Here is a 16,325-nt window from a genome sequence, read left to right on the forward strand (position 1 = left end):
GTAAATAGGTATACTGTATATGTTATAAATGATAAAGACTAGCACTCATTTATACTGTATTATATGGTTCCTTAGAGAGCAAGGTAATATGAGAGCTCCTGAGCACTGGCAGCACAGCACTGGAGGGCATGCTTTGACAGCTAAGTCTGTTATAATGTGCTAGTATGGGGGGCAGATCCAAAAAGTGCATGAGGGAGAATCACACCGCTCCCTAACTGTTCTGCACAGTCTTCAGCATTCTCAAAATTGGCCTAACCCATCCCAGAAGTCCTGCAGAAAGAAGAGGGATAAGAAAGGAGATTTCAAAACCCCGAAACACTACACTGGCTGCGTAGGCACTGGCAGCTCATCACCCACAGAGGTAAGTGCAATTGGGAGCAGGGGGGGATTGTATGCTGTTAATTTTCATTTTTCTGCAAGGTAAACTAACCTTTTATGTAGCAGCTCCAAGTCTAAGGCTGCTGACATCATATTTAGGCTGGTGGCACCCAGCAAAAGTCTCACGACTTTTGGATGTGTTTTACAGGTAAATAGTAGGAAATAGTAGGTATACAGTAAAATATATTTATAAATGCATATAAAATTTTATGGGAAGATTTTTGAAGTGAAAGCAGTATTAAGCCTAAAAACAAACATTTATTATATTGCAGTTTACCAATGGTAAATGTGATGTCTGCATTTGTTTTCTTATTTAGGCTTTATTTCCTTTATTTTTCACCTGGTAATCTGGCCAGTTAGTCTGTTGTTTTTCAACAGAACAAGCTCTCAAATGTATCAGTTAGAGGCTTAGGACAAACCATTTACCACTGTCAAGGGTGCTTACAATGGTCAGCTTTTATGGATTAACTCATTCGTGCCTAAGGATAAAACAAATATGCCTAGAAAAAAGGGGGGTTTGGGACTTTAAATGAAGCAAGTATCAACAAAGGAATAAAAAGGTATAAATGCATTTATTGCATAAATTTATGGTGGCACAGTGGTGTAGTGGATAGCACTTCCGCCTAGCAGTAAGAAGGGTCGCTGGTTCGAATCCCAGCCACGACACTACCTGCCTGGAGTTTGCATGTTCTCCCTGTGCCTGCGTGGGTTTCCTCCAGGTACTCCGGTTTCCTCCCACACTCCAAAGACATGCTGGTAGGTTAATTGGGTCCTGTCTAAATTGTCCCTAGTATATGAATGTGAGTTAGGGACCTTAGATTGTAAGCTCCTTGAGGGTAGGGACTGATGTGAATGCACATTGTATATGTAAAGCGCTGCGTAAATTGATGGCGCTATATAAGTACCTGAAATAAATAAATGTCATACAATATATATATACATAGAACACATCAAGTTGAGTGACTCCATTGTAGACAGAAGGTACATAACTTGGGCCAAAGACATAGGACATGCTACATCATGTTATATAGAAATAAGAACATTAACCATAATAAAATGAAACCAATCAACCGTATATTGGACTGAAGCTTCTGACATCATGTGGTTAAAACCATAAATGAATGTGGGTGCTGCATCCTGTAAAAGCTTGACGCGTTTTGTGGAATTATATTCAACTCATCAGGAGCGGATGCTGAGCATGTCTAAAAAATGTAAAAAGTGTATAATAATCTAGGTAAAAGGCATATCATAGAAAAGAGAAACAGCAAAAAGGACTGTTGTTCGACCTTGGATAAATTACATGTGGTGACAAGTTCAACCTATGCGAGCCTGGCATTAAAGAGTCGCTAGAAGTATGTCTATCCCAGGAGCTGAGGTATAGGGGATTGCAACAACACCAGACGCACACAGGACAAATATGCCTAAGCTCAATTTGTCAACTTTGACATGTTAGCAAAACCGTATATAACATGACAACTACTTTGTGCATCCAGGTGGATTATACCCTGTTTTTTTCAGGACAAATCGGGCTTTCATTTGGTGGTAAATGATAATGAATATCTCCTGTCGCTGCCCTGTGTTTTCTGCTCACTACTGTCACTTCTAAACACAGAAGCCAGGCTTCTGTATTTAGAAGTGACAGCGCTCATGTCTGGGTCCGGCCGCAGCATCTCTCATTGTCGGCTGTCACACTTTTGCGAGGCTCCTCTTTGGCTCTGATGTATCTTATGGCAGGTCATGAGGAGGAGCCATGAGGAGGAGCATCTCCTGTACTGTATTGAGCCGTGCAATATTTAAAGGTCTGTGTTTGGAGGGGAGAAATTAAAAGCATTTAGTGTTCTAATTGGGGATGGGGGTCTGTGCTGGTAGGGGGAAGACAGTCCTGTCAAAGATGGTGATTTGGGGGTGGAACTCTGCCCCCTTCACCCACCTGAACTCTGCACCCTACACCCACTTGAATGCTGCATCTAGCACCTACCTGAACTCTGCACCCTACACCCACTTGAATGCTGCATCTAGCACCCACCTGAACTCTGCACCCTGCACCCACCTGAATGCTGCATCTAGCACCCACCTGAACTCTGCACCCTGCACCCACCTGAATGCTGCATCTAGCACCCACCTGAACTCGGCACCCTACACCCACTTGAATGCTGCATCTAGCACCCACCTGAACTCTGCACCCTGCACCCACCTGAATGCTGCATCTAGCACCCACCTGAACTCTGCACCCTGCACCCACCTGAATGCTGCATCTAGCACCCACCTGAACTCTGCACCCTGCACCCATCTGAACGCTGCAGCTAGCACCCACCTGAACTCTGCACCCTGCACCCAGCTGAACTCTGCATCTAGCACCCAGCTGAACTCTGCACCCTGCACCCACCTGAACTCAGCATCTAGCACCCATCTGAACTCTGCACCCTGCACCCAGCTGAACTCTGCACCCTGCACCCAGCTGAAATCTGCACCTAGCACCCAGCTGAACTCTGCACCTAGCACCCAGCTGAACTCTGCATCTAGCACCCAGCTGAACTCTGCACCTAGCACCCACCTGAACTCTGCACCCTGCACCCACCTGAACTGTGCACCCTCACCCACCTAAATTATGCACCCTCACCCACCTGAACTCTGCACCCAGCTGAACTCTGCACCTAGCACCCAGCTGAACTCTGCATCTAGCACCCACCTAAACTCTGCACCTAGCACCCATCTGAACCTAGCACCCACCTGAACTCTGCACCCTTACCCACCTGAACTCTGCACCCACCTGAACTCTGCACCCTGCACCCACCTGAACTCTACACCCTGCACCCTCCTGAACTCTGCACCTAGCACCCACCTGAACTCTGCACCCTGCACCCACCTGAACTCTGCACCTAGCACCCACCTTAACTCTGCACCTAGCAGCTACCTGAACTCTGCACCCTGCACCCACCTGAACTCTGCACCTAGCACCCACCTTAAGTCTGCACCCAGCACCCACTTGAACTCTTCACCTAGCACCCACTTGAACTTTGCACCTAGCACCCACCTGAACTCTGCACCTAGCACCCACCTGAACTCTGAACCTGGTACCTAGTACCCATCTGAACTCTGCACCCTGCACCACCTAGCAACCATCTGAACTCTGAACCTGGTACCTAGCACCCACCTGAACTCTGCACCCTGCACCTAGCAACCACTGAACTCTCCACCTTGTACATAGCACCCTCCAGAACCCTGCACTCTGTATGTAGCACCTCCTGATATTTATTGCCACTTTAGATCCCTCCCACACCCAGTTGCTGTGGCATGCTCAACCCTCCGCCCCCCTACTCTGGGGAAAGGTGTGGGGGATGGTTGAGTTCTTGCACCTATTCTCTGAGAAAAATGCCCTGGGTGACACTATCAAGTAGCACTATGGCAGGCTGGGTGCGAGGTGCTAGCCTGCTCAGTGCCCTACTGCCTGTCCTGCTGTCACTCCACAGCGGCAGCACAGAGCACCGTAGCAGGCTAGCCGGGGGGGAGGGGGGATGACACCATGTTTTACCGCACCAGGTGACACCAACCCTAGTGATGCCATTGCACTAACCCTGGGACTGATGTAGATCAAACCTTGATCTAGTTTTTTTTTTTAATTATTATTACTATTTTCTCAGCAAGGACATAAAAATGTGCAATATTTCTGTCTCATCCATTCACAGAGACAGAAAACACGGGGGCGGGCTTCACATGGACCGATCACTGTGATAATCAATCAGAGGCTATCACAGCGATCAGGTGACCCGAAATTGGATGTTCTGGGTCCCGATCGTTAGAACGGGGCCTGAGTCTCTCACTGAGATCTCAGTCTCTGCGCGGGGAGCGTGCCATGCAGCGTCCTTCCAGCACAAAGGGAGATACTCAAATATGCAGGGCCACGGAAAACAGCCCTGTTCAATTGGGCCGCATATTTGCGTACGGTCAGTTTGAAGGGGTAAATGTAAAACCTTTATCCTAAGAGGAACAAAACTGTTGCTGTAACTGCAGTGTGCGCTGTTGTTTGGTTTCATTGTCTTATGCTCCGTACACACGGTCGGACATTGATCGGACATTCCGACAACAAAATCCTAGAATTTTTTCCGACGGATGTTGGCTCAAACTTGTCTTGTATACACACGGTCACACAAAGTTGTCGGAAAATCTGATCATTCTGAACGCGGTGACGTAAAACACGTACGTCGGGACTATAAACGGGGCAGTAGCCAATAGCTTTCATCTCTTTATTTATTCTGAGCATGCGTGGCACTTTGTGCGTCGAATTTGTGTACACACGATCGGAAATTCCGGCAACGGATTTTGTTGTCGCAAAATTTTATAGCCTGCTCTCAAACTTTGTGTGTCGGAAAATCCGATGGAAAATGTGTGATGGAGCCCACACACGGTCGGAATTTCCGACAACAAGGTCCTATCACACATTTTTCGTCGGAAAATCCAACCGTGTGTACGAGGCATTAGTGTCTAAATCGAAATCTGTTAATCCATCCAACACTCCCTTCCCCCAGACTGACAATGCAGCTGTCCAAAGGTGCCCCCCTGTGCTCCTTCATCCAAAGTGAGGGGAAAAGCCTACAAAAAAAAGAAAACTAATGCAGCCACAACATCTAAGGATTTCTTCAATGTAAGGAAAGTAACACAATTTTATGTTATTTTAACATCCATATATATAGTTGCTATAAAACTGCCAGGTATGAACTCTGCCAAGATTAATAGTTTTATGTGATTAGCTCAGAGAAGATTGATGTAAAAAGCAAAGAACAAAGATAGGCCCCTGTAATAGAGTTAAGAATCTGTTCCATGACTGGGTGCTCATAGAGATTTATGAAGTTATTTTCACAAGGGCCTATGCAAATATATGGCAGAACATGTCTGCTTCGTGCTGATTTCTAATACACGGCCTTTGTCTGGAAAGCTATTGTCTTGGGCTATGCTTAAAATTAATGAGTATAATTTTACTAGGAAGATTAGAGCATGAGAACCTCGGCCTACCTCCCTTGTGAGCTTTCCTAATTATGTTAGAAAAGCTTTATAAAGAATGTTTCCTACCAGAAGACAAAAGTTAGGATGAACGCTTTTGTTAAGGACTTAAGTAACTGCAATTTGGAAGTTCCTTTTTTTATTGTTGTCTTGAAGTAATTGATCAATACTTGGTATATTTGATTTGTGGTGGAGGTCAGTGTTTGCTTAGAAAAAAATATTTTATTGTGCATATGTAGCACCCTGCTGTTTAGGCAGGGTTGCTAAACTAATTTAGTTTGCCAGGTAGTATTTATCCTGGCTAATTGTTAGGAGATCCACTGATTTCCCCTAATTCTGGAATTGCTGCATTTCTCTCTTCTGTCAATAGGTGGCATTGTGGCTGGTGACATTAGTAGACAAGGGCATAGCAAGGACAGATCATGAATGGATGGGGTGTCTCAGCCAATAGGCAAAGGTTACTTTAAGTCCCTTGGCCTGCTGGGAAGGCCTATTTATTTGGGTGTCAGGTGATTGGAGTTCTGTGCCACCTGGACGGCTGTCTGGATGGACGTGGGTTATGTTGCCCCGGGCTGCTAGGCCGGAAGCCTGAGGCCTATCCCGAGGACACCTGGCTGCTAGGCTGCCTGAGGCCTATCCAGGAGCAGGAGAAGCAGGTTAGGGTTGGGACTGCAGGATTGGAGTCCAACCGAGTTGTGAAGGTTCAGCCGGATTGGGAACCAGTTGTGAGTGGAGGTAGAGGGGAAGCTGTTGCTACTAAGGGACCATCCACCTTGTTACCAAGGACTGCTGTGAGTAGCTGAAGCAAGTACCTGAGCAGTCTTCTCACCAGCCAGGGACAGTGAAGAAGTGGGAAAGCATCAGCAATTGCCAAGCCAGGGACCCAGCAGGATAGTGGGTGTGACGCTTGAAAAGTATACAGCAGGATCAGGGGCGTACCAAACGGTTGGCGAGACTGGCACCCGTCAGTGGCGCAGGTCGAGGGGGGGGCGAAAAATTGGCAGGCCATAGCACCGGTCCAGGCGCAACATTGGGGGGGCGAAAATCCCACACCAGTTTGTGTAACTGTGTGTCCCCTGTGACCATGTTGCGGCAGCTGGCGCCCTGTGATTGGGTGAATGTGGTCATGTGCTGCGGCGGGGCTGGCCAGTCCTTGAACGCGGACGGCACATGCGCGAAGGCTGCTCCTGGAGTCACGCTTGTGCTTCTGTAAGCTGCCGTCTTCTCTTCCACCCTTCCTCCTGACTGAGCTGGATCTGGAAGTGAAGTGGGACTTCATCTGGAATCATTCCCTGTCGGCAGTGTGGCAGCATACAATAAGTGATTGATGGAGAACAAAAAAAGAGGTGAGTGTGTGTGAGCCTTTGAGGAAGCCATCTCAGATGGGAGCAGCCGCAGGTCAGCAGCAGTTAGTGAGAGCATGTAAGGGGTTAAATGATGAATCCTGCTAGGTATTTGGCATGTTGAATGCCCTGAGGGATAGAGTGGGTCTGTGGGTGCTGAATTCATGGCAATACGGTGGGTGCTGCATTCATGGCAATACGGTGGGTGCTGCATTCATGGCAATACGGTGGGTGCTGCATTCATGGCAATACGGTGGGTGCTGCATTCATGGCAATGGAGTGGGTGCTGCATTCATGGCAATGGAGTGGGTGCTGCATTCATGGCAATACGGTGGGTGCTGCATTTATGGCAATACGGTGGGTGCTGCATTCATGGCAATACAGTGGGTTCTGCATTCATTGCAATGGAGTGCGGCATTCATGGCAATGGAGTGGGTGCTGCATTCATGGCAATGGAGTGGGTGCTGCATTCATGGCAATACGGTGGGTGCTGCATTCATGGCAATACAGTGGGTGCTGCATTCATGGCAATACTGTGGGTGCTGCATTCATGGCAATGGAGTGGGTGCTGCAATTTATGGCAATATGGTGGGTGCTGCATTCATGGCAATATGGTAGGTGCTGCATTCATGACAATGGAGTGCTGCATTCATGGCAATGGACTGCTGCATTCACGGCAATGGAGTGGATGCTGCATTCACGGCAATGAAGTGGGTGCTGCATTTATGGCAATACGGTGGATGCTGCATTCATGGCAATACGGTGGGTGCTGCATTCAAAATTTAATTAAAATTAAAGGAAATTGATGTAAAAAACAAACAACTGAAATTCTAACTCTTTAATGAAGGGGGGGGTGCCGCCGATACAGATTCTCGCCAAGGGCGCTGGAGACCCTAGGTACACCTCTGAGCAGGATAACTGTGGAAGATCTCAGGGGATCCAGTGACAACTAGGATCTGGAAATGTCTAGCGAGAGACTGGGAACTCACTGAGTGAAGATCTACAGTAGGATACTGTGACATAAGTAAAGGACTGTTCTGTGTTACCCAGAGTTATGTATAACTACTGTTAGTGACTGTTGCAAGATTAGTTGCCATAGGAGACAGCGGTCCTACAGAAGTGTTATCCGGCTGGAGGCCTTCCACTGTATAGCTGTCTACCTATAGAAATCTTGGAGTCTGCCAATTACCATAGTATCTACTTAAGGGTGTCCTGGCCCAAACCCTCTCTCCCACAGTTCTGTTAAGAAACAATAAATCTCTTGTTCGCATTCAAAAAGTGACTGGCGCCCATCATTCCTTCTTGCATCACACCCACCATGCCTGGTAACCCACTCTACAAGGAAGGATGTCAGCTCTCCCTAACCCTTGAGGTCACCATTAGGCCTCTGGGACAGAGCATACCAAAAGTACCATGTACAAGTTATACATTGATATAGGGTAAGCTAACTGCACAATAGGTATAATATAAAGCATAGTAACCTACTTTAAACTAACTAAAGCACAGGGTACTGAAAACATACTGTACATCCCCTGAAGTATGTACTATCCATTAATTCTAAAAGAAAAGAAAGAAGCATCCCGAACAAACAAAATGCATCCAAATTAATCCAATCAATTCAAGAGTCCCCAGTCTCATGTCTGTCCATAATGTCGAGGCTAGTGCACTCCCAGTGTCTCATCTAGACCTGTAGTAGTCTAATAAGAACAAGTTGAGGAGGGGCTACCGCAGGATTTTCCAGTCATTCCTGACAGATTTTGATAAATTTACCTGACACATTCCTATGTTGATATGCAATCTTTTCCCTAACGAGTATTGTATTCACCTGTTGTAGCCATTGAGTTGATGTGGGGGCTAGAGGGGAGAGCCAAAACCTTGCAATCAATTTTTTAGCAAGATAGAGCAGTTTAGTTAAAGCAACATAAGTAGTAGGAGGGTATAACTCCTCCATAAGACCACCCAATAGACAAGTAATCGGATCCTTGAAATGATATACGCTATTAATGATCTTGACAACCTTGTTTCAGTAGCGTACCAATTTAGGGCATTTCCAGAGTGGATGAATCAGAGTACCCTGATGTAACTGACACTTTGGGCACAAGGGAGAGTCTTTCTTTCCCCATTTATATAGTTGTATTTGGGTCCTATACACCCTGTGGAGTATAAATATTGTGACAACTTTTGAGTCGCAGAGACAGAAACTAGGGGGCAATTCGCCAAAATCTGTTCCCAGCTATCCCAATCTCAAGGGCCAACATCTAATACCCACTTCTTCCTACAGGGTAGCAAATCTAGGGCTTGGATATGGGCTGGCAGGAAAGTATATATACACAAGAGATAATTCCCTTCTTATCTACAGTATTAAATATAGAAGGGAAAAAGTCAGTTATCAAGACGCATGACAGAGCATCTACCCTGAATTCTCATGGCATTCTGCAGTTGCAGGTACATAAAGTAGTAATTGGGTGATAAGGGGAACTCCGCTCTCAACTGAGCAAAGGATTTTGCCATCGTACCGTCAAACAGCTAGGACATGTACTTAATCCCAGCTACTTTCCAGATAGATTGACTCGACAATTTCTCTAGTTCAGGATAGGATCTATTACACCAAATGGGTGTGCAGTCCAGGAAACCCTCAATGCCCAGGCGTCTCTTCTACTCTTTCCAGAGTCTCCAGAGCAAGTGGACAGTCGGGCACCCCAGAGGAGCCCAAGAAGGCCCATTTTCAGCTGGGGCATTGCAGAATACTCCACAAGGGAGTGAACAATTTTTTCCAGGATTATCCACCGGTAACTGGATATTCAGGAATAATTGATACACTAAGAATATTACCGGACCATCAAGGTGTCACCTACCATATTAGTGTGTCAAAAGGGATTAAACAATACTCACGTATGGGGATTGGATACGCTCAAAAAAGTTTAGAGTAAAAATGACAAAATGAAAAAAAGGGGGAGAAGGAGAGGAATGGGAGCTCACGGTATGAAAGTTGAATAGCAAACTTGAAATAAAAACCTGTGTTAGCAACCAACCCTATGGTAGCACATATCTATGGAACTTCACTCACCATACAAACATGATTAGCAAAAAAGGTTTATTGATATCAAAAGTGGACCTTTCCCACTCTTTGGGAAGGACTATCATTTTCTGGAAAGGATTACCTCTTCATATTGCTGATTCATTTGGGGTTTGAGAGCGAGTCTGTATAGGGACTCTGATTGGTACAGTGAGAGGGAGGCCAAGGAGGACTATGTTTCTATGGTTCCAGTGAGCCACATAGTACCTTATCAGTCATCCAAAGTTATCACTATTCCATTTGCATACCTCCTCTTGACCATTGTTACCCAGCAACGCTCCCCCACTTCATTACAGTCACCTTCTACCATAATAAAATCATCCACTTGTCCACAGTTCTTCAATGCAGTTCAGGAGAACTATTGATATCATCTCATAGCTTTTACTTCATGGTATGACCACATCTATCCTCCCTTCTTGGAATAACAGTTTTACCTTGATTCAACATTTGGGTCACGTTTCATAGGTCGTTTAGACCTGGGGATATCATCCCAGCTGTATTACAGCATTCTCAGTGCCTCTACAACTTGGGTGGATTTGCACCACCTGTCCAGAGATGGTCCTTTTGTTTTTATAGCTTTGATGCTAATGTATGTATAATGTGTGCTACCATAGGGCTGGTTGAGCTAACACAGGTTTTTATTTCAAGTTTGATATTCAGGAATAAACAACGTATGTTGAGCGCAGTAGACCTAGCCGGTATAAAACCGGACTGATCCAAATGCACCAATCCCGAGACAACTCCAGCCAATCTTGTGGCTAGAACCCTGGCCAGTAGTTTAATGTCTGAATAATTGAAATGGGCCTATACGAGTCAGGTAGCAATGGCTTTTGCCTGCCTTGGGTATGACCACTATGACTGCTTCATTCATAGATTGTGAGAGACTTCCAGAACGCACAGCGGCATTCAGGGTATCTAATAGGAGAGGGAGGAGTGATTCACTATACCGTTTATAAATCTCAGCTGGGAGACCCTCCATACCCAGGGATTTACTGTTAGCCATAGAGGCTACTGCCTCAGTGAGTTCCTCAAGTGTAATGGGGGCGTTTAATATCCTGCAGCAACCCGCAGAGACCTTGGAGGTATATACATCCTCATAATAGTCTCCAAACACTGATGCCACTCGGTCTGAGCCATGAACAATTGCCCCCGTAGGGGTCTAAATGGCATCAATCTGCAACTTTGCCTGTTGTGACTGAGATATCACTGCCAAGTGTCCAGTGTTTTTCCCTTCTTCGAAATACTGCTGTTGTATAAAAAATCTTTTCTTTTCTGCAGCCGTGGAGACAACTTGTTTATATAGGGTCTGGGCCACCAACCAACTTTGTTCAGATTCTGGGGAAGGCTGAGAAATATAATGTTCCTCGGCCCTTGTAGCCTCAGCAGACACCAGAGTCTCCGATTCCCTAGTATGAGATGTAATAGCAGATATTTGTTTTATGATAAGGTCCCTGAGGTGCACCTGAAGGGCATCCCAAGCCGCTGTAACTTTATTACACCTGATAAAAGTAATAGACGCCCTAGGCAGGGGGTCATCAGCAGGGAACAATTGTAGCCAGAAGGAATTTACTTTCCATAGTCTCTCCTCAAGGACACCAGGAACAGAAATCAGCGTCCGTAGAAGAGAATGGTCAGAAATGCTTCGAGGGACATATTCAATCAGGGTAACGTTGGGCATAGCTAAAGGGTTGCACAAACACAGGTCTATACGGGATAATGCTCTAGGTGTGGCAGAGTAGCATGAATAGCATATCTTGTCTGGATATCTGTCCCTCCATACATCTCCCAAGCCAAGTTCACAAATCAGTCTTGCAAATGAGGTAGCACCCCCGGCTTCTCGGGGCACCCACTATGAGATGAAAACTTGTCTAACTTTTTATCTAGCAGATTATTAAAGTCCCCCAAAACCCATATGGGTGTATCAGGGTATGAAGCCATAAATTGTGCTAAACAGTTTAAACTGTCTACGTAGAAGGGTGGAGGGACATAAAGATTGGCTACAATACACATCATGCCAGCCAGCTTGCACAGTAGGAAAATATATTGGCCCAGGTCATCCACCCGAGAATGTATTAATTCAAAGGAGACATCATTAGAAATTAAAATACTAACCCCTCTTGAATATGCGGTGTGAGTGGAGTGAAACTGCACTTGATAACCAGAGTTTTTCAGTGTGGATAGAGTAGTGGATTGCAAGCGTGTTTCCTGCAAGCACACCACCACAGAGCAGTATGATTTAAGTGTAGAAAAAAGTGCCTGGCATTTCACCACATCACTCAGACCCTGCACATTCCACGAGATAAGATTACATTCGACCTCCATAGTAACAGTTTAGCAGAAATAAAAGACATAGTAGCCCTATGTTGGGTATTATAAAACAATAGTCTGCCCTGAGCCATTTATAGACGCAGTTATGACATAGGAAGGGAGGTCAGGCAAGCGGTAAGTATACCAAAAAGAGGGGGAGGAAGATTGGGACTCTGCAAGTCTCAAAAATAAGGGAGCATACAGTCAAAAGTAGCAGATTGGGAGGCAGTCACTTGGAGGATGCAGCATGTACACACTTCAACCAACCTTGCAAGGGCCCTGTGGAGGCCCGCACATCTCTCAGCAAGGGGTAGGAAGCCGAAGAACTTAGAAAAAAGGTAAACACATAGTCCCCAAAAACAAGTGGGGTCAAACATGAACAGTCAGTTAGGGGGGCCCTACGTTACTTTATCTCACAGATCGGAACGGACTTGCCAGTTTCATGCAAGGAAAAAAGAGAACAAATAGAGCAACAGTATGTAAACTTACCGCCTTAAAGGGGTATATGTAATAGCACAATTATTCTTAACTTGCGTTCCACCTTTGAAGGGAAAAACAAACAGGAAAAGAGGCCAATTATCTGTGGCTTAGGTATTCATGGATTTCCACAGGGCATGTTCCTCTCGATCCAACCAGTCGGACGCCGCAGCAGGATTTTTAAAGAAGTGGGTTGCGATCATTCATCATTATCCTCAATTTTGCAGGATAGAGCATCGCGTAGGAAACATCATACTGTTGCAGTCACTTCTTGACATCTATAATTTTGCTGGCTTACGTTGTAATTCAGCAGAGAAATCCGGGTAGAAAGAAATCTGGACATTATCCAATTTCATTGCCTAACCCTTGGTTCTGGCCTGGTAAAGGAAAGTGTCCCAATCTCTAAAATTTAGGGGTTTAAACAGAAAAGGCGACGGAGGTTCCCCAGGGCGTGGGTTTCTCCCAGGGACAAGATGCACTCTCTCCATTGCAAACATAGGAGAAAACACTTCCCGGCCAAAAGCTTCAATAAGCCAGCGTTCTATGAACGCCACAGGGTTCATTTCTTCTGTTTTTCCGGAATGCCCACAGCCCTCACATTATTTCTTCTATGCCTGTTCTCCATGTCTTCCAAGCGTGCAGCGTGTCCAGAGGTTAAGACCTGCACCTGTCTCACTTTATGCTGTAATGGAGCAACATCATCTTCAATAGTACTCACACTGCCTTCCTATGCAGCTGTGCAATTCCTTAGTTTTTGCATATCTTGTCTGATCAGTGCTACTTCCATTTTCTCTCCTTTAAACTCATTAGTGAGATTAGTCAGGTTAGTATTGTAGGAGGTAATTGCAGCAAAGATCTCTCTGAGTGTAGGCTCAGGGTCCTGAGAACTGTGGGCGCTGGGAGCACTATCTGAGGCCAGAATAGCAGGGGTACTCACTGTGTCCCATAGGAGCTCAGCAGGGTCATCTGGCCATGCAGGATCATTCAGCATCTCAGCAGGGGAATCCTGAGAAGCCTCTGAGGATATAGCCATCAGCTTAGCCGGAGTGTCTTTACTCAGGGTCTTAGAAAATAGCTTGTGAGCTGCTTCTTTGGCCTACCGTGGTTCGGGGGACTGCATGGTCTGGCTCTGCAAACAAGTATTTTCCCTGCTTTGACATAGCACTGAAGGGAAGGAGAGACACCGGAGGATAGCTGGAGCAGTGCTGAGTGTGGAGCCAGTAAGCAGCGGTGGGCCAGTGTCTTAAATAGACACTGCCCTGACCCAAGATTGCCGCTGAGGCCACAGGGGCCTCAGCTTCCAATTGGACTCTTGACCAAATTTCTCACCACTTACTTCCCCTCCTGAATTGTCACTTTGGTCGAGCACCACCTACAGTGGGGAGTACAGACTGCCCCTGCCTACAAGCTTCTTAACAAAGTCCTCCAAGTGTTAGGACACAACGTGAGTGGGAGATCCTTTCTTGGATGTCTCCCTCGGAATCAAGTAGGTAGAGTTCTCTGTAGCACTCCCAGATAAGAATCTCAGTGCCACCCATCTTAAGGCTCCTAACGGTGTAGGAGGATAGGCTCCCACAGCTAAGAACAGCTGGCACCTCATTGAGCTAGGCAGAATCTTCAGAAGAATGGGCAGGAAGGGCTATATATATATATATATATATATATATATATATATATATATATATATATATATATATATATATATAAATACTCCGCCCGAAGTGTATTATATAATGTACACCACTGAATGAACTGTATATATATGCTACACTGAATGCAGAGTATATATATATTATGGTTCTCTCAGCAGAGCGCGTTGTGATTGGCCAAAGCATGCAGGTCAGGTGCATGCTTTGGCCAATCATCAGACGCTAATGCACTGCGAACTCGCAGTGCATTATGGGGTGCTCCATGGCACTCAAATTTCCCACGAACGCCCCATAGTGTTTTCGTTGTTTCGAGCGAACACCACATCAAGCTCATCCATAGTCAGGAATTATACCCCATTGTTAGTGGAGAAGTAATATTGCCTTGTATCAGTGGGAGGAATAGAGTGCCATCATTGGTGTCAGTGGGAAGAATAGTGCCCTATTGTTGGTATCAGTGACAGGAATGTTTCCCTATTGTTGGTGTAGAAGGAATAGTGCCTTGTATCAGTGGCAGGAATAGTGTCCTAAGGGCCTGATAAAGGCAAGGAAAGGGAAACATCTGGCATCCAGGCCACAGTTTGGAGACCACTGCTTTACAGTACAGGGTAGTTAGCATTGGGCTTAGAATGGGGGTGGGAGTTAGGTTAAAGCTTAGTTAGCTTTTGACTGGACTTCTACTTTAACTTGCTCCTTTACTATCTTTCACCAACCAATCTAGAAATTATAAGTGCTTATGTAATATCAAGTTATGTCCAATCCTTCTATGTTTTTAATGACAGCATTTCTATTCAGAGCTCTGCTAGTTCAAGTTCCCAGCTGCAATACTCAATCTAAACTAAATGTGGATGGATTTATGTTTGGCTCAGATCATACATCTGATCTGACCCTGGAATGGGTAGGTTGGTGGTGAGACACAAACTTCTTTATACTACAAGGAGTACATTTATATCTGATGTAGGCCATTAGCTTTTTCAAAACAGAACACAAAACATCTAACTCCATACACCTGTATATGGCTATTGCACTAGCTGATTTATTACAGTTTTTTTATTTTTCTTGTAATACCCTTTTAAATGTCTATTTAGACCTATCGTTGGAATCGATAAAGAGGTAAAAAATGTAAAAAAGATTTCACTCAGCAACACAATAAGAGCAAAGCATTGACCTTTCTTAACATGTTGACCACAAGCCACCCATTACATCCTGTGGGACCATATGAGCTTTGTACAGTGTAAACATTTAGAGCTAATTACAAGATCAATACGGAGCTGTTAGCTGCCATTCCGGGTCTCTTTACACCATGTTTCTTCAGGGAAGACAGCGACTCTCCATTGTCTGGGAAGAATAGTATTTCACAGCAGAGCAAAAGTTCAGTTTCATCGGTTTGCCTGTTTAGAAAGAAAACGCACAATAGGTTCTCCACTGATCTCCCGACTAGACATTTAATAATACAACAATGTGTGTGAATTATTGGTGGACACAGGTTCAAAATACAGTAATCTGTGCTGCATGTATTAAAGAACATTAGTCACTAATGGCCATGGGTAATATTCTGAATCTACACTCTTAAATTGTTACAATAGCCTTACCTCTCAGGAATTACCTAAAGTATATGTAACTTCAATTACTAAAATCTCATAAAAGCTTTAACATGTAATCTTTTTAGCATTTCTGTCTGCAACGTTCCTTTTCTAAATTGTTTATTGGCATAGTACCCATCCTAAAGTAGAACTAAAGCCTAGACATTTTTTACTGTAATACACATATATGCAGGTAGGCTTTAATGCTGAGCGGCTGTACATAGGCACCCATGGGGAATGTTTTTCTGTTTCTGCACTCCCAGTGCAGTAACTAAGCTGTCAGAGGCAGCTCCTGATGCATACTTGCGATTGGGAGCTTCCGATCATGTGACTGCTGTGACAGCCAATCACAGCGGTCACATGATGGGAAAATCCGCCTCCAGGCATTTAGACCTTCTTAACCAGTTGCAGACTCTGGGTGTACTAGACATGCCTAAAAAATGTCATCGTTGTACACAGGGCGTGTCCAGTATGTCCAGTCCTTCTGCCCTGCTGCCAGCATCACAGCTGCATTGCC

Source organism: Aquarana catesbeiana, linkage group LG11, assembly GCF_042186555.1.
Source record: "Aquarana catesbeiana isolate 2022-GZ linkage group LG11, ASM4218655v1, whole genome shotgun sequence".
Classification (NCBI taxonomy): domain Eukaryota; kingdom Metazoa; phylum Chordata; class Amphibia; order Anura; family Ranidae; genus Aquarana; species Aquarana catesbeiana.